This window comes from Oryx dammah, unplaced genomic scaffold (assembly GCF_014754425.2).
Source record: "Oryx dammah isolate SB20612 unplaced genomic scaffold, SCBI_Odam_1.1 HiC_scaffold_6, whole genome shotgun sequence".
Lineage (NCBI taxonomy): Eukaryota > Metazoa > Chordata > Mammalia > Artiodactyla > Bovidae > Oryx > Oryx dammah.
In genome coordinates, this window is record NW_024070190.1 from 39,957,862 (window position 1) to 39,977,354 (window position 19,493).

Sequence of the window (19,493 nt, forward strand, 5' to 3'; positions counted from 1 at the left end):
TCCAAGGAATATGTGTGTGTGTGTGTGTGTGTGTGTGTGTGTGTATAGACACAGAAATGACATGACGCAATACACATTGGCATTTTCATGTAATATATCATGGAATTTTTCTCTTCAAATATTAGTCTATAGTATTGGTATCTTCACTACATTCCATATTGATATTTGCATGGTTTATTTAAACAGTCCCGTATTTATAGGCTTTTGGTTAATTTCCAGATTTCTGCTACTGTGCTGTACTTAGTCACTCAGTCACGTCTGACTCTTCGCGACCCCACAGACTGTAGCCTGCCAGGCTCCTCTGTCCACGGGGATTCTCCAGGCAAGGCTACTGGAGTGGGTTGCCAGCCCTCCTGCAGGGGATGCTCCCAACCCAGGGATCAAACCAGTGTCTCCTATGTCTCCTGTGCCAGTAGGCAAGTTCATTACCCCTAGTGCCATCTGGGAAGCCTTTCTTGAGGCACAGGAGGAGTTATTTCCTCAGGGCAAGAATTCTAAAAAGGAGTTTTCTTCAAACTTTCTCTGGAGTCTAAAGAATATTGTGACCACACTGTCAAAAATTGTATTTTTCTGTGGTCATAGTTTCATAGCCAAAATTTAGACCAGACAGTGCTCAAATTGGCCCTGATAACAAAGGTAGATTGGTCCCAGCAGGGATTGTCTCTCTGGGGAAGTAGGGGTCTTAGTTTGATCAGCCCCAGGATGTTGGTTATAGGAGAAAGTCTTGGACATAAGGGAACTTCAGTAGACTTTCCTATCCTATGTCAATAAAGAGCTAATATTTTTAGGCCATTTTTCTTATCCTTGGATCACAGGTATAGATAGGTTGACCAGTCATTAAAAATTTTTTTTCCAAGAAGTTCCCAGGTGGGGTGTGGAAACTTAGAGGAAGTGCTTCCCATATTAGCTTGAGCAGCTTGTACCAGATGTCTTTGCACTACTGCACATAATACAAAAAAAATTTCTGTGCACACAGATATTCACTTCTTGGTTGTGATGTTGCTGCTTCAAAGAGTATAGACATTTTTGCCTATTACCAAATATGCCCTGCAGAGAAGGAGTTCTACTTTACATTCCTATACATTGCCAATCGTGTGTATCATGATTTTTTTAAAAAGTGCCAGCTAAATAAGAGATACATAATCATCTCATATGTTTTAATAGTTAAAGTATGAGTTTTTTCCCAAGTGTTCACTGGTTTTCTGATACATGAAGTGTATGATATTCTGTTGTCTACTTTCCTTTTTGGTTTATTTTAAAAAAGAATTTTAGAATAGTTTTATTTTTACAGCAAAGTTGAGAAGGTTCCCAATTTAAACTATATTATTAACTAAAGTCCAGGCTTCCCTGGTGGCTCAGATGGTAAAGAATCTGCCTGCAATGTGGGAGACCTGGGTTTGATCTCTGGGTTGGGAAGATCCCCTGGAGAAGGGCATGGCAACCCATTCCAGTACTCTTGCCTGGAGAATTTCATGGACAGAGGAGCCTGTCCGTGGGTTACAGTCCATTGTGTTGCAAAGAGTCAGACATGACTGAGTGACTTTCACAAACTCCATACTTTATTCAGTTTTTACCTAGCATCCTTTTTCTGTCCTAGGATCCCATTAAAGATAGCATATTTATAGCTAGTTGTCTTCCCTCCTTAGGACTCTTGGCTGTAACAATTTCTCAGACTCCTTGGGAAATGATCTGGACAGTTTTGAGGAATACAGATCAACTACACTGTTGGAATATCAGACCACCTGACCTGCCTCTTGAGAAATCTGTATGCAGGTCAGGAAGCAACAGTTAGAACTGGACACACAACAACAGACTGGTTCCAAATAGGAAAAGGAGTACATCAAGGCTGTATATCGTCACCCTGCTAATTTAACTTATATGCAGAGTACATCATGTGAAATGCTGGACTGGATGAAGCACAAGCTGGAATCAAGATTACCGGGAGAAATATCAATAACCTCAGATATGCAGATGACTCCAGCCTTATGGCAGAAAGTGAAGAACTAAAGAGCCTCTTGATGAAAGTAAAAGAGGAGAGTGAAAAAGTTGGCTTAAAGCTCAACATTCAGAAAAACGAAGATCATGGCATCCAGTCCCATCACTTCATGGCAAATAGATTGGGGAAACAGTGGAAACAGTGGCACTTTATTTTTGGGGGGCTCCAAAATCACTGCAGATGGTGACTGCAGCCATGAAATTAAAAGACGCTTACTTCTTGGAAGAAAAGTTATGACCAACCTAGATAGCATATTAAAAAGCAGAGATATTACTTTGCCAACAAAGTAGTCAAGGCTATGGTTTTTCTAGTAGTCATGTATGAATGTGAGAGTTGGACTATAAAGAAAGCTGAGCTCCAAAAATTGATGCTTTTGAACTGTGATGTTGGAGAAGACTCTGGAGAGTCCCCTGGACTGCAGGGAAATCCAACCAGTCCATCCTAGAGGAAATCAGTCCTGAATATTCATTGGAAAGACTTATGTTGGAGCTGAAACGCCAATACTTTGATGTACTCTGATGGAAGAGCTGACTCATTTGAAAAGACCCTGATGCTGGGAAAGATTGAAGGCAGGAGGAGAAGGGGATGACAGAGGATGTGATGGTTGGATGGCATCACCAACTCAATGGACATGAGTTTGAGTGAACTCTGGGAGTTGGTGATGGACAGAGAGGCCTGGTGTGCTGCAGTCCATGGGGTCACAAAGAGTCGGACACGACTGAGCGACTGAACTGAACACTGTAGGAAACTGCTCGACAGGCATTTGCTGATGTTTTTCTCATGATTAGATATGGTATGGGTTTTGGTGAGGCAAATCACAGAAGCACAGTTCTATCACATCATATTATATCAAGGGCACATACTATTAGTGTGACTTATCCCTGTTTCGTCAGCCCTGAACACCAGGCTGAAGTAGTGTCTGTTCGATTTGCCATTGTAGGTTCCTCCCCGCCCTGCGCTGCTTTCCATGCTGTAGTCTTGGGAAGGAAGTTAAAATGCACAGGCCATGCTTGAGTGAGGAGCTGATCTCTACCTCCTTGAGGGTGGAGTAGCTATATAAATTATTTGGAATTCTTCTGCATGGGAGATTTGTCTATTATTCCCCAGCCATTTATTCAATAATTTATTTACATCAATATGTACTTGTATGTTTATTTTACACTTTTTAGGTTTTAATCTATTTGTTACTCAAAAGCTTTGAACGTTGGGAGATCTTTCAGTTAGTTCCTGTGTCCCTTTGATATACCTCTATAATCGGGAGGGACTTTTTTTTTTTAAGCAATTACTAATTACTTTCTGGCACTATAAAATGGACCTGGCTCATACCATGTAATAATTCCTGTTGCATTCCTAGAATCAGCCACTTCTCCATGGAGCCTTGGTTTCCTTTACTGGACAGTGGTATTTAAGATTGCCTGGTATTTAAGATCTGAGTGCTAAGTGTGCTCATTGTTACTGGAGTGTAGGCGATTCAAGGCCCTTGTGTGTTTTGTATGTCAGCCAGTATCTTTCTAGGTTATTATCTTTTGATTTTGTTCTTGCTCAAATACATAATGTATTATGTTTGCCAGGGCTGCCATAACAAAATGCCACAGGCTGGATGGTTAAAACGACAGCTGTTTATCGTCTCATAGTTCTGATGGCTGGAAGTCCAAGGTCAAGGTGTGGGCCAGTTTAGTTTTTTCCTGAGGTCTTTCTCTTGGATTGCAGGTGGTCACATTCTCACTGTGTCCTCATATCATACCTTGGTCTGTGTGTGTGTCCTAATCCCTTCTTCTTCTTGTAAGAATACCAGTCATATTGGATTACGGCCCACTCTGACTACCTCATTTTAGCTTACTTGGCTCTTTAAAGATCTTATCTCCAAATACAGTCACATTCTGAGATATTGGAGGTTAAGACTTCAACATACAAGTTTTGGGAGAGCGACACCATTCAGCCCGTAACACATACTAATTTAAGGACTTTCAAATAAGTGTTTCCATTTAAATATGCATTCTTAGACTGAGAGCAAGTGAATATATCTTTATATGAGAGATATAGAGAAAGACAGATTTTTAGTTCATTTATAGTTTATCTGAGGGAGGGGGGATGGGCTATAAAAAATCCCTGGTGACTTATCCTTCAGAAAGCTGAACCATGCGTTCGGGGCTCATGTCCCCACGTCTGAGGAATAACAAGTCTTCTGCTCGGGATTTTATCCTCACCAACTGAAAGCCGCATCGTTAATAGTGTCCGTTATCTAATACTACTACCCTGTGAATGCTACCTCACCAGAAGCCAATTCCCAGACTCTGGCTATGGCACTTTTAGCTGTGCCACAGAGCCTAGGGCGTTTCAGTTTAACACGGGCACCGTACAAGGCACAGAGGCTTTCCACCTTAGTGGTTTCTAAGCAATCAGTTGACTTAGCACCTGAGGTGTAAACGAGAACACAGCTCTCAGGTCTGCTATGGGTTCATCCTCACTACCAACCTAAGGTATAATCCCACCGTCAGCCACTGCAGATAAAGGTTTACATACTCAAGTTAATCATTCCAGTCTACTCTGTATTTCCTTTCACAACTGGGACACAATCAACATTATCTTCCATATTCTCATACCACCTAGTACTAGTAGCCGGGTTTAAATTCAACACGGACTTCTCCATCACTATCAGTGTATGGATCTTTTACTTCTCCTTCCCCTGCTATATCACGCATTCAATTTGTAACTCAGGTTTCTCCTCGGGGAGCACCCATGCATCCATCCTCTTTTATTTATATACCAGTGGCCGGTGAAACATCTGGACTTGTGCCATCTCATCTGACTTACTCAGTGGTTTTCCCAACACAGCTTCTGGCTCCACTGTCAGAGCAGTCTTCCTAACACACCTGCTGTACTGCCTTGCTTACAGACTTTAGTAGCTGGCCTCTTCACCTGCTTGCCAACCAGCCCATGTGGGGACTCATCAGAACGTAATTTGGAAAACCACTGCCTTATATGAATCATCTGTTCCAACATGGTTTCCTTAATATGCCTCTTGTATTTCTACTTCAGTCCTGGAGTGTGTGCTTCCTGCCTGCAATGTCTCCTTCCCTCCTTATCCTCCCCTCCCTCCTCTCCTTTCTTTCTTCTATTTTTTTTTTTCCTGGCTTAATTTTTTCCCATCAAGATCCCACCCTCTTCCAGAGACTTCTAAATTACTTTTATTGTGAATTTTAGAGTTTGTTAGCATTACTCATTTTTCCTTTAGCATACTCTGTTTTAGATTGTTTGTATTATGTATACATAACTGACTTTGAAAATAATTTTCAAAGATTTGGTGCTAGTTGGTGCTATGCATACAGGTGTTTTTTCTTTATTTTTTGACCTCTGTATTGAACAGAACCAGTCAAATTAACAAATATCTCCCTAACACCTAAATGTTGTAAAGAGTAGAAACCACTAATGTATTTCATTTGGAACATGGAAAAGATTAAGTGTCTTAGTGAATAGTGGGACAATTTTTAAAGACCACCACTGTTCATATTATAATTTATTGCTCCAATGAGAATATACTGGATAATTTATTACTAACATTGTAATATTTTCTCAGTTATTTTTTGGGTTCATTTCCTTTAATATTGGGCTCTACTGTAGATGTTTGCAACCTGGGAGGTCAGGCATAAAGCCAAAGCATGAGCACATAGTGTACAAAAGCAAATAAAGTTTATTTTAGAAGGCCACCTACAAGATAAACTTACAGTTTAGAAAGGGAGTATTTACTACAAATAAAGTTGACCTATAAATATGAATATCATTTCAGTTACAGAGGCAGGAAGAAATAGTTGCTTATTTCCTCTTAATCTTAGTTTTGCCTAAAGAGGCGAGAACTTTGCCAAAATACTCATAATACCCTTTCCTCCCATTAAGGTAAAGTTGCCTATATGAACACTGGCTATGCTGAAAAACACTGCTTAAAAAAGGAAATAAAATTTTTGGGAATGCAGTAGTGAGGATGGTTCTTGTATCATTTTTCTTTTTTTTGATTGTTCTATTCCTCTTTTTTTTTTTTTTTTAAATTTTACTTTACAATTCTGTATTGGTTTTGCCATACATTGACATGAATCCACCACGGGTGTACATGCGTTCCCAAACATGAACCCCCCTCCCCACAACATCATTTTTCATATATGAAAAATACTTGAAATAGCTATCTTCTGGACAGATGTTAAGACACAATTCAACTTCCACCAAAATTGTTTGAAAATTACATGTTCAAAGGGCAATCTAAGAAGCAATGAATAAGGGTGCGCTTAATACTAGAATTAATGTCATCAAAGCATAAAAGTTAAGCATCAATTCATATAAAAACTGGTTAAATACTTTTCTGATTAAGATTCTAAAAAAAGTTATTGCAGAATTTTTGGGAGATATACAAAAGCATTAAAAAGACAATAAAAATCACCAAGAAATTCCATGACTGAATAAACCATCTTTCTTTTATAAATGTATCTGTTACAATTTTTACTAAACTTTTCACAAGCCTGATATATCACTCAAAGTCTTTCAAACTTTTAAAAATGCATCAATAATATTTTAATAAAAAACTGATCAATTTAACATTTAAACAAATTACAAAAGCACTAATTCCAAGGATTTAAACTTCCTTTTTTATTACTCTTGTCATTCTTTTAAAAAAAAATGAAAGGGCCTCCTTGGTGGCTCAGTGGTAAAGAATCCGCCTGCCAATGCAGCAGACACGGGTTTGATCCCTGAATCCAGGAAGATTCCACATGCCGCAGAGCAACTAAGCCCGTGTGCCACAGCTACTAAGCCTGTGCTCTAGAGCCCAGGAACCACGTGTCAGAACTGCTGAAGCCTGCATGCCCTGGAGTCCAGGCTCGGCACCAAGAGAAGCATCACAATGAGAAGCCCGGGCACTGCATTGAAGAGTAGCCTCTGCATGCCGCTACTAGAGAAAAGACCTTCTAGCAACAAAGAACCAGCACAGCCAAAAATAAATAATTTGAAAAATAAAGCCACACACAAATAGAATAGTGTTAATAAAACAAATCCCTCTATCAGCTAGTTTTTTTAAATTGAAGTATAGTTGATTTGCAATGTTGTAATTGCTGTAGTAAATCAACTATACTTCAATTGAAAAAGATTGTCACCCTGCTTATTTAACTTATGTGCAGAGAACATCACGAGAAACACTGGGCTGGAAGAAGCACAAGCTGGAATCAAGATTGCTGGGAGAAATATCAATCACCTCAGATATGCAGATGACACCACTCTTATGGCAGAAAGTGAAGAGGAACTAAAAAGCCTCTTAATGAAAGTGAAAGAGGAGAGTGAAAAAGTTGGCTTAAAGCTCAACATTCAGAAAGCAAAGATCATGGCATCTGGTCCCGTCACTTCATGGGAAACAGATGGAGAAACAGTGGAAACAGAGTCAGACTTTATTTTGGGGGGCTCCAAAATCACTGCAGATGGTGACTGCAGCTATGAACTTAAAAGACGCTTACTCCTTGGAAGAAAAGTTATGACCAACCTAGACAGCATATTCAAAAGCAGAGACATTACTTTGCTGACTAAGGTCCGTCTAGTCAAGGCTATGGTTTTTCCAGTGGTCATGTATGGATGTGAGAGTTGGACTGTGAAGAAGGCTGAGCGCCGAAGAATTGATGCTTTTGAACTGTGGTGTTAGAGAAGACTCTTGAGAGTCCCTTGGACTGCAAGGAGATCCAACCAGTCCATTCGGAAGGAGATCAACCCTGGGATTTCTTTGGAAGGAATGATGCTAAAGCTGAAGCTCCAGTACTTTGGCCACCTCATGTGAAGAGTTGACTCACTGGAAAAGACTCTGATGCTGGGAAGGATAGGGGGCAGGAGGAGAAGAGGACGACAGAGGATGAGATGGGTGGATGGCATCACTGACTCCATGGACGTGAGCCTGAGTGAACTCTGGGAGTTGGTGATGGACAGGGAGGCCTGGCGTGCTGCGATTCATGGGGTTGCAAAGAGTCGGACACGACTGAGTGGCTGAACTGAATTGCTGTAGTATAGCAAAATGACTCAGTTATAGAGATACATGTATTCTTTTTCATATTCCTTTTCATTATGGTTTATCCAAGGATACTGAATACAGTTTACTGTGCTACAAGGTAGGCTCTTGTTTATCCATTCTATATATAATAGTTGGCATCTACTAACCTATAACTCCCAATCCATCCTTCCTCCACCCCTACCTCCTGGCAGCCACAGGTTTGTTCTCTATGAGTCTGTTTATGTTTCCTGGATGGGTTCATCTGTGCCATGTTTTAAATTCCAAAGTCATACCATATAGTATTTGTCTTTCTCTTTCTGACTTACTTCACTTAGTCTGATAATATCCAGTTGTACCCGTGTTGTTGCAAACGATGCTGTTTTGTTCTTTGTTGTGGTTGAGTAGTATTCCCTGTATATACGCACTACATCTTTATCGATTCATCTGTTGATGGACATGTAGGTTGTCTCCATGTCTTGGCTATTGTGAATACTGCTGCTATGAACATAGGGGTGCATGTATCTTTTTGAATTATAGTTCTGTCTGGGCATATGCCCAGGAGTGAGATTGCTGGACCATATGATAATTCTATTTTTAGCTTTCTGAGGAAGCTCCACACTGTTTTACATCATGGCTGCACCAACTTACATTGCCACCAGCATTGTAGGAGGATGACTGCCTTTTCTCCACACCCCTTCCAGAACTTATTTGCAAACTTTTTAATGATGGCCATTCTGACAGGTGTGTAATTTTGATTTTCATTTCTCTAATAATTAGTGGTGTTGAGCATCTTCTCATGTGCCTATTGGCCATATGTATGTCTTTGGAGGAATGTTTATTTAGGTCTTCTGCCCATTTTTTTGATTGGGTTGTTTTGTTGTTGTTGTTGAGTTACACGAGCTGTTTTATATTTTGGAGATTAAGCCCTTGTCTGTTGTGCTGTTTGCAAATATTTTCTCTGTCTGTAGGTTGTCTTTTCATTTTGTTTATGGTTTCCATTGCTGTGCAAAAGTGTGTAAGCTTGATTAGGTCCCACTTGTTTATTTTTGTTTTTATTTCTAGTGCCTTGGGAGACCTAAGAAAACATTGGTATGATTTATGTCAGAGAATATATCACGTAGTTTTAAAAATTATTAACAGTGATCCAGTCTTAACATTTTGGCATTATCTTTTCAAGTTTCTGTACAATCTTACAATATTATCTTAACATTTTAAAGACCAATATTAAAAAAAAGTTCTAATTATGTTATAAAATATCATAATTTAAACATAATCAATTGACATCTTAGAGCACATAAATTTTTATCCTTAAAAGTCTTTCTATAATGACTACTAATAGCAATTATTTATCAACATTTTATATTAGGCAGGATATTAAACACTTTTGAGATATCATTTCAACTTAGTTCTCATACTAACACCTAGAGATAGGTGATATTTTCATACCTATTTTATAAATGCAAAAACTGAGCCTTATAGAAGTTTAAAAAAAATCCAATGTCAAATATCTTGTAAGTTTATTGGCTACATTCAAAGTCAGGCATTCTCACAGCAAAATCCACACTTAAAAATCACTGTTTATTTCCTAATGACATATTGTAGAAGTGGAATAGCTAACTAAGTCAAAGGGGCTGAGATTTTGAAGATTTTTGATATATATTGCCAAATTGCTCTTTGGAAAAGTAACATAATTTATATTATTTTAAGGAATGTATAAAATACCCATTTAAGGACTATGTAATAACACAAAAAGTCAAACAAGTAAAATGCAGTAGGAGAGTCAGTAGGCATTTTTTCCAGTGGATGAACTGTGTTTTTTAGATAATATATGGATTAGAACAATCACATGGTACATAAATTGATACTTAGAGGAAAACATCCCCAAATATTATAGTTAATGATGCTAACATTTAATTTCAGAACTATCTTAATTTTCCCTGAATTGTCTTTGTATTACAAGTTACTGCTCTAATAATAGAACTGTAACTGTAGTTTGTTAAAAGTAAGCATAACAAATAGCTTATTGCTGGTAATAAACCATATAACACCAATACGTAATATGACCATACTCATTGGCACCTGGGGTTGCTCAGTTGGCAAATTCTCCTTATTCCACTGCTTTCAGAATCATGCTCCCAAAAAACCAAAAAATGTTAATTATAGTGTTCTATCACATTAAAGGAGAAACTCAATGAGAAGAGAGATTAACTAAAATGGAATAGCTAATATTAAAGAAACAAAACATAGGATCGAAAATCAGAATGATGAAAGACAGATGTACCAGGCTCGTTACGGCGAGTCAGTCATAATTAACAAGATACCATGTACAGTCTTAAAGAGCAATGCAAAATTAAACATTCCAGGCCCTCATCACAGAGTATAAACAAACCCCATCTGCCTGTAATTCACGTTACACTAAAGACTGAGCCCAGTGAAATGAACATAAAATAGCCTGGCCTAAGGATAGTAAACGTGCAGAGGTCTCCCAGCTGTTCATTCCTGTGACCAAGAGAGAAACTGCTACTCATTCACTGCACTCTTTTCTGCCGACCCTGGTCTCGGAAACTTGTCAACACAGCACCAACATGAATTCACAACAAAGGACAGACGCTAAGTGGATTTAACTTGCCCTTCCTTTTTGTTTTCGGCCGTCCTTGTTTTAAACCTTTATTTCTCTAGGTGGTGTCATCCGAAATTTGGATCAAGCTCAACTACCAGGTTATGTTCTTAAACACCACACCTCTCTTCTTTGAGGGAAAGTCACTTTAACGGAATTCTTATTACTTTTTAATAATACATTCTTGTTTCTTCTTGAGGTACAGTATAAGAAACTGCCATATGAAACCCATGACTATAAATGGCAGGGGAATGGTATTAAGAGCACTGTGTATTATATTGGCATTCCTGTATATTAAATCTCATATGTGAGGTTTACCTTGGAATTCAGTACTTAGCTTTCTTTGAGAAAATGATGCCCTATCTTCTATCTGATAAGAATTATATTGCTCCTTTTTTCCCTACTGACTAGTTGCCAGGAAGCCAATACGCAAAATTTGTTGTTCAATGATGATGAGCCTTAGGATTGGCGTTATTTATACAGTACTTGTATTCACAGGTTTTTATTTTCTATTTTGATTGCTATTTTTTCCTAGTCTTAATTCATTTTTCTTTATTTTCTAACATATACATTTGGCAAATGATTTCTCAGATAATTTGAAAAAACACAACAGAGCATAAACAAATAGTCAAAATGTACTGGTCATGACGACTAAGCACAGAATTCAGCTCTATGGTACCAGAGAACCAAAAAGGCATTTTTTAGTTTGGGTAGCTGAGTTTGGGAACCATGGGTGGTTCCCCAACTTAGCCACACGTTAAAATATTTTGGAGGGCTTCTTTTTAAATACTGTTTTTGTTGTTGTTTAAAATGTATAAGTAATCTAAAAAATAAAGTAGAAAATGTAAAGTTAAAAATCTCCCATTTTGAAACACTCTATTTCATCAAAGAAGCATGCAAACAATTTTCAGAATAGCTTATGGTCAACTAATTTGAATACAGAAAACACATGAATAGCTAAAATGGTCAATACTCAAACTCCTCATTTCCTAATTATCTTAGTTTTGCTATGCTCTCGAAGTTATTTATGGCTATTCTGTGTGTATCGTGGAAATACTAAGTACTGTGGGTGTCTCGTCCCAGCTCCACATTTGGTGACATCACACTGGTAGTGTGAAACAGGCTATTATTGTTGGGAGTATTTACATCATGGAAATTGGTAAATGATATGAATCAGTCCCTTTGCTCCCGTTGCTAAGCATTCCCAGCACTCCACTGCCTATATGTCTTTTAGCCAAGTGAAACTATAGTGTGCTTCTATCAGGAGGACAATGAAATACTATATGTAGAAAGAATTCACAGAATTTAGTGAAAACAAAAAGGCAGGCTATTCTGGCAACTAAGTTTTATTTATAAAAGGCTTCATGCAAGATAAAGAGGGCAAATGTATTTTGCCCTTTATCATAGTTCAATTCTGTTTGAAGATTAGGTCTCTAACATTAACACAGACTCTGAGTTTTTAAAATAAAATCAGAATCTTAAACAAGAGGGAATTTTAGAAACAATCTATTTTATAACAGTAGTTTTCTGAATTTTTTCAAAGTAGTATTTTTCCCCTCAGAGGAAATCTTTCTTGGGATCATCAAAAAATAAGAGATGAATGCAAATAAATGAGACAAATGCGTTAAGTTGTCCTAGAGAATTCAATTTAGTTTCACTGAGTGTAGAATCCTCTGAGGAATCCTAAACCCTTAAACTATTTGAAAAGCTCTCTATAAATGGTTTAGAAGCTCCCAAATCTGTCCAGATACGAGGATCAACTGGGAATGAGAATCTTTGGAAGTGGGGCCAAAGAACCTGAATTTCTGAATTCTGCGTCTTCAAGAAACTAAGGTGTGATGACATTAGGTTACTTTAGTTTTGGATTAAAGCTGATTATGATTAAGCAATATGCAGTCCATATGCTAAGGTCAAAGTGTATTTTTAAAAGTAATGTGAAAATGACTATAGGCTATCTTGACTTTTGCCAAACTCTGTCCTTACTTAAACACTAAAATAAATGTTAGACTATAAGGAGAAAGTTATATAAAGTGGTAAAAATTAGTAAATCCTTGAAAATAATAAATTTGTGCCTGTTTATGGCCAAATGATTATAGCTGGTACAGGGTCCAGTGATAACCCATGTATCTGTGTATATCCTTGCTAAATGAGTCATTATGCTACTGTTTAAGCAGCCATCAGGTAGCAGAAGTTCATGCATAATTACTGCAAAATAATACATAACTTTGTATTATACAAATTTCAAGAAAAGATCTGTTGCTAAGAATTCTCTAGTAGAGAATTCCCACTTAGTAAAACACGTGGTCTTAAAGTATGAAAATTACAATCAGGAATAAAAAGCCCATAAGAAAAGCCCCAACCCTGAATACTTTAACCAGTGATACAAGTTTAAAACTGCCAAGGAGAAAAAAAAAACACAGTAAAAAAAAAAATTCCTTTGTAAGACTTTATACATGTTTTAATTATAGTCATCAAGAGCTATGAAGCTTGGAATTTTCATGTCGTCAGAGCTAAACTTCTAACTTTACTTCAGAGCTCTAATTTCTACTCTAAAAGGAAACTTAAAGATAACACTAAAGGGAAGAAATCAATCCACAGCAAATCAGACTAGTATTTCATCATCCTCTTATTCTCTCCCCTGGCCATCACCTCACCCTCCAACTACCCTGCCTACTGTGTGGTAGACCCAGACTAAAGAAAAATATTTAAAAATAATGCTGAACTCAAAACAGAATATCCTAGAGAATCACCGCTTTTGAGGCCCTCAAGGAACTACGCTTCCTGTGGACAGTGCTGTATAGAATGCCATACATAACTAAAAGAAGCCAACGTTTCCTAAAATCGACAGCATTCCCCAGTTTACCAGGTCTGATTTTTCCATTCTAATTGTCACTACAAATAAACTCATACATAGGATAGGTATTATTGTTCTATCTCTATAGATAAGGCTCAGAAACCAATGATATTATGAATAAAGTACCCACCAAGTATTGAAGCCAAAGCAAAATATAGAACTTCCAATTTTAAAACCTGTGTTCTTTGCTCTATACCAAAAAACTCTGTAATTCATACAATGTGTAACTCCTAGCATATATCTTCAACATCAGTAGATGAGTGAAAATCAACGTTCACAAGTTATCTAAGTAATTGTGAATTGTGACCCACTAATGTATTACTGTCACATATAAAAAGATATGAGACCCATTTTCTAACATTTTTATTAAAGTATAGTTGATTTATAGTGTGCCAGTTTCTGCTGTACAGCAAAGTGATTCAGTTTTTTATATCCATACATACATGTATATAATTCTTTTTCATATTATTTTCCATTATGGTTTATTGTAAGATAGTGAATATAGTTAGTTCCCTGTTCTATATAGTAGGCCCTTATTTATATACTACATTTTATAAACAGTAGTTTGCATTTGCTAATTCCAAATTCCTAATTTACCCCTCCTCCCTTTTCCCTTTGGTAACCATTGATCTGTGTGCCGGTTTCTGGTTTGTAAATGAGCTCACTCGTGTCATATTCTAGATTGCACATGTGAGTGATATAATATTTGTCTTTAACTGTCTGACTTACTTCACTAAGTATGATAATCTGTTGGTTTGTCCATGTTGCTGCAAATGGTATTACTTCATTCTTTTTTATGGCTGAGTAGTATTTCATTGTGTATATATACCACATCTTCTTTATCCATTCATCTGTCAATGGACATTTTGGTTGCTTCCCTGTCTTGGCTAATGTAAATACTGCTGTTGTGAACAAAGGGGTGCATGTATCCTTTTGGATTATAGTTTTTTCTGGATACATGCCCAGGAGTGAGATTGCCAGATCATATGGTAATTCTATTTCTAGTTTTCTAAGGAAACTTCACACTATTCTCCGCAAATAGTAACTATGAAATTTACATTCGAACCAACCGTGTAGGAGGGTTCCCTTTCCTCCACACCCTCTCGCCAGCATTTGTTATTTGTAGATATTTTAATGATGGCCATTCTGACCAGTGTGAGGGAATACCTCAGGGTAGTTTTGATTTGCATTTCTCTAATAATTAGCGACATTGAGCATTTTTTCATGTTCCTGTTGGGCATCTGTATGTCTTCTTTGGAGAAATGAGACCCATTTTTTGACTGTGTACGAAGTCTACATAAGGAATATTGACATGTTTAATCAACATTCACATGCTCTACATTCCTATCAAAATTGTTAAGTGGCTATACTTGATGGAGTTAAGAATTACTCACATCATCTGACCAACCCCTGACTCTTGAATAACTCTCAACTCAGAGAAACTATTTCTTTATTTAGCCCCTTAAACACAGGATCTGTTAAAACCCAAACTCAGCATTAGCCCCATCAACATTAAAGATAAGGAGAGTTTGGCTGTAATCTAAAGTTTAAAAAAGGCTTCTGGTGAAGAAAAATTGCACATAAACCACTTCTGAGTATGCTGAGAAAACTTCCTCTCTTGAAGTACACGCCTCTACACAAATAAAAAGGAGATGAGTAAGAAAAGCCATAAACATGGGTTCTATCCTGACCTCCAAGTGAACTTCCCTGAATTGAACTCAGATTTAAAATTGCTGCCAAGTCCTCCCAGTGTGCATTCATATCTGCTGTGCAATCCATACTGCAGTCATCTACAGTCCCCCCCCAAACAAGCACAGCAACTCTCCCCGGGGCTCCAACCAGTCTCAAGTGAACTGAATTATTTTGCTTTCAAATAATCTGTTAATTTCTCTCCATTATACAAAAACAGATCGCACCGAAGGCATACTTTGTGACAGGCACTGTATACTCCAGAAATAAGGATACCGCTGTGAAGTCCCCATTGCTTTTTAATTAAAACTAAACTTGTGATGATTTGGGAATCAAAACAGTCTATTTTCATATTTCTTAAACCACTTCCTTCATTTCACTTGTTCACATCTAATAGGTCTGTTATTTCCAGTTCAATATTTTTTTTTCTCATGCCACTCCTTAGAGCTAGAACAATCTTTCTATTTATGTTGAGAACTCTCCCTCTTTTCATAGGCATCCTGCGTGTTACTCTTTGATTAATGAGGTTTAAAGAAGGTTTGGTCTCCTTATTTTGTTTAACAAATAATCAATAACAGAACTCATAAAAATTGAACCACCAGAATATAAAAATTAAACATTGTGAAAGCATCTAAAGATAATCTCTATGTTCTCTTGGAGGTGGTCAGCTGATGAGAGGATGTCTAAGTACTTTCTTTGTACAAGCAAATCAGAGAGGAGGGAACTTTATACTATCCTGGGCAACTCATCAACAGAAAAAAGAAAGCAAACATGTGCCAGAAGAACTATACCACCACCTCATTTAATCCTGACATCACTCATAGCAGGAAACCAGCCTGACAGTTTGGCACCAACAAGCTCTCTGGCTCTTAGGAAATATCACTGTTTCAGGACAGCACTTTTGGATGATCCTACTCCCACTCTTGAGAAATGGTACAGAATCCACCAATTCTGACTTTACAGCGTTTTGCTCCCTAAAAAAGAAAAAAAAATACAAAAGTGATTAACAAAGGACAGCTGATATGTCCATTGAAAAGAAAGGGTTAAAATTCCTTGTCAGGAGAGAACTGTTTTATGTTAAGGAGACAGAGGAAAAAAAATGCCAGTTAAATGCAATGTATAATCCCTGATTGAAATCTGTTGTTATTTTTGTTCTGGTGGTTCTTTGTAAAACAACAATGCAGCTACATAAGGTATTATTAGAACAACTTGGGCAATTTGAATACAAACTGTACTTTAGCTGTTAATGTCTTATCATTGTTATTTTCTTAGGTGATATAAATCCTGTGGCTATACAAAAGAGTGCGCTTGTTTAGGAGACACAGTAATCAGGACTAAAATGTCGTAATGTCTTCAATTTACTTTTTTAAAATAAAAATTTAATTTTAGTATAGATTTACAAAAAATTATAATGGTAGAACAGACAGTTCTCATGTACCATACATATATAATATCATATATGAAACAAGTCGCCAGCCCAGGTTCAGTGCATGATACTGGATGCTTGGGGCTGGTATCTGGGACGACCCAGAGGGATGATATGGGGGGGGGGGTTCAGGATGGGGAACACGTGTAAGTAATTAACCTCCAATTAAAATAAATAAATTTACATTAAAAAAATCTTTGAGTAGTATGGTACATTTGCACAGTTAATGAACTATTAACAATACATATTTAATTAAAGTTCATATTTTACTCAGATTTGCTTAGTTTCTGAAATCCTACGGACAGAGGAGCCTGATGGGCAACAGTCCATGGGATCACAAAGAGTCAGACATGACTTAGCAACTAAACAACAAATTTTGGGATACCATCTAGAATCCCACTCAATTTGTGACATTACATGTAATCACCATGTCACCCCAGGCAACCCCAAAAGTTTCCCAAACCTTATTTTTTATGATTTGATACTTCTGAAGATTGCTGGTCAAGTAATTTTTATGATGTCCCTCAATTGGTACCAGGGTAGGGGTTTGGGGAGGAATACCACAAAGATAATCTGCCATTTTCATGACATAGCAAGGGCACACATGATCAACCCTTATCACTGATGACAACCTGGATCATGTGGCTGTAGAAGAAATTATCAGGTAAGGTTACTAAATACTCCCTGCCAAAACACTGCCCCACTTCCCATACCATACCTTTTGGAAGGAAATGACTATATACAGCCTATATACTTAAGGAATGAAGAATTATGCTCCGCCTCTATGAGGGCAGAGTATTTACATAAATTATTTGTGATTCTTCTGCATGGGAAATTTTTCTATTCTCTTCTATTCATTGATTAAACCATCATTTATATCAGTATGAACTCATGGATATTTATTATACATTTTGGGCTCTAACACAATAGTACTTTATTTTGTTGCTCAAATTGTTCTAGATTTGGTCACTGGGATCTCTCTTAGTTGACTTTTATGTCCCTTTGATACACCCCCATTATTTTTTAATTTTTATCTTTTTTGAACACTTTTGTTATTGTGTGATACTAAAAGATGGTCAAGGTTAATCTTGTATATTTCTTGTCCCATTCCTAGAATTAGCTGTTTCTCCAAGGAGTGCTCCAATTAGCTATTTCTCCAAGAATACATTTCTTTTACTAGAGAAATATATCTGAAACCAAGATACAGGTGCTGGGTGTGCTCATTACAACTGGAGTATTGTTGGTTCTAGGCCTTTTGTGGGTCTATTTTATATCTTAATACTGATTTTGTTGATGAATTTTGCTAATATGAATATGTTATACACCTTTGTATTAAATGTCTGCATTTATATTAGATAAGCCTTTCTTATGCTGAGAGCAAGTAAATATTTGTATCTCTCTATATGTTTAGTTCATATGGAGTTTATTTTATTGGCAGGGGGGTCTGGGGGGATGGGCTGTAAATCCCTGGTGACTTTTTTCCCCTTCACAAAGCTGAACCATTGGTTTGGGACTCATGTCACCAGGTCAGAGGAATAACAAGTCTTCTGCTGGGGATTTTATCTTCACCACCAGGAAACCACATCGTTAACAGTCTCTGCCTTACCTAACAATACTATACCCTGAGAATGTTACTTCACTAGAAGCCAACCCCCAGACTCTGGCTATGGGATTTTTAGCTGTGCCACAGAGCTTAGGGTTTTTCAATTTAACACAGGCATTCTACAAGGCACAGAGGCTTTCCAGCTTAGTGGTTTCTAAGGAATCAGCTGACCTTAGGACCTGAAGTGTAAACAACAACACAACTCTCAGGTCTGCTATGGGTTCATCATTGCCAACCTAAGGTATAATCCCACCGTCAGTCACCGCAGTTAAAGTTTACATACTCAATCGCTTCAATCCACTTTGTATTTCCCTCTAGAATGTGGATTCAACATATTTTCCATATTCCCATATAATCTAGTACCACTGGATTTAAATTCAATATGAGGTTCTTTTTTTAATGCTTTAAAAGTATCCGTTTTGGGACTTTTCTGGCGGTCCAGCAGTTAAGACTGTGCTTCCCACTGCAAGGGGTGTGGGTTCAATCCCTGGTCAAGGAACTAAGATCGTGCATGCCAAATAAATGAATAAATAAAATACTTTAAAATACCTATTTTATTCATAAATTATAATTATGATGAAGATCTTCTGTAAAACTGAAGACTCTATAAGACCTTTCGTGCTGAGTTGCCAATGAAGAAGTCCTGTTATGTTGCCAGCCTGGACTGGCTCACCTCTCTGCATCTGTCCATATGTGGCAGCAAGACAGTATTTCTTTTCCTTCCTTTTTTAAAAAAAAAAAAACAAAACTTAATTCTTTCCCTTTATTTCTATTTTTAACTGATGAATAAATGATATTCAGTCCATGGGGTCATGAAGAGTCGGACATGACTTGGTGACTGAACAACAACATAAATGACATTTAACACAGTAATCTCAAATGCACAACATGACTTGATATTTGCATATACTGGAAAACGGTCACCACAATAAGTCTAGTTAACATCCGTCACCATACACAGTTACAAGAATTTTCTGTAAGAACATTTAAAACCTACTCTCTTAACAATTTTCAAATATGCAATACAGTATTGTAAACTATATCACCATGCTATGCATTACAGCCTAGGATTTACTTATAACTGTACGTTCTGTACCTTGCGACCCTCCTGACCCGTGACTATCAGTGTATGGATCTTTGACTCCTCCCCCTCCTACAACATCTGTCTAATTTGTAACCTGGTCATGTTGGTTTTTCCTTGGTGAGCATCCACACATTCACCCTCTGCTTCTATTTTCAAACCAGTTGCTGAAGATACATTTATGCTCATGTCATCTCAGCCTACCTACAGAATG

At 37.4% G+C, this 19,493-nt stretch overlaps 1 protein-coding gene and 1 long non-coding RNA gene across 3 annotated transcripts in view; both read right to left on the minus strand.

The window, feature by feature from the left end:
* The window catches only part of REEP3 (receptor accessory protein 3), a 100,468-nt gene that overhangs the window by 52,087 nt on the left and 28,888 nt on the right, over nt 1-19,493 (minus strand). Inside the window, exon 1 of one of the 2 annotated variants that reach the window (XM_040242290.1) lies at nt 10,743-10,747. The exons of the other annotated variant lie outside the window; for it this stretch is intronic. The gene's annotated coding sequence lies outside the window, so the exon portion shown is untranslated. Of the gene's footprint in view, nt 1-10,742; nt 10,748-19,493 lie in introns of those variants that run through there. 2 annotated transcript variants of the gene reach the window in all.
* Nucleotides 15,828-18,982, minus strand: LOC120865227. Its single transcript, XR_005721334.1, has 2 exons — nt 18,812-18,982; nt 15,828-16,143 (listed from the first exon to the last, which is right to left on the minus strand). It is a non-coding gene; the product is annotated as an uncharacterized LOC120865227 (long non-coding RNA).